The sequence below is a fragment of the Etheostoma spectabile genome, unplaced genomic scaffold, assembly GCF_008692095.1.
Source record: "Etheostoma spectabile isolate EspeVRDwgs_2016 unplaced genomic scaffold, UIUC_Espe_1.0 scaffold172, whole genome shotgun sequence".
In the NCBI taxonomy this organism is placed as follows: Eukaryota; Metazoa; Chordata; class Actinopteri; order Perciformes; family Percidae; genus Etheostoma; species Etheostoma spectabile.
In genome coordinates this window covers 230,949-231,158 of record NW_022605573.1, presented here as the reverse complement: position 1 = coordinate 231,158, position 210 = coordinate 230,949, and the positions used below count along the sequence as shown (strand labels likewise).

The 210-nt window shown below is 49.0% G+C and overlaps 1 protein-coding gene across 1 annotated transcript in view; it reads right to left on the bottom strand.

Moving 5' to 3' along the window:
• The window catches only part of LOC116685738 (flocculation protein FLO11-like), a 17,949-nt gene that overhangs the window by 6,049 nt on the left and 11,690 nt on the right, over positions 1 to 210 (bottom strand).

The window sequence follows — 210 nt, the reverse complement described above, 5'->3', positions numbered from 1 at the left end:
ATCCATCATGGACAACACCTCCCACCTCCCTTGGCCACCTAAAAAATAAAACAGGACAAAGCTCTAAGCCTCAGCTTTACCCGGCTGTTAAAGGAGGCCAAAGTGGGACTCCCTTATAGTCGGGGGAAGTATGTCCCATAATGCACTGCCTAGAGACCAAGAGACTGGATCACATCACTCCAGTTCTGAAGTCTTTACACTGGCTTCCTG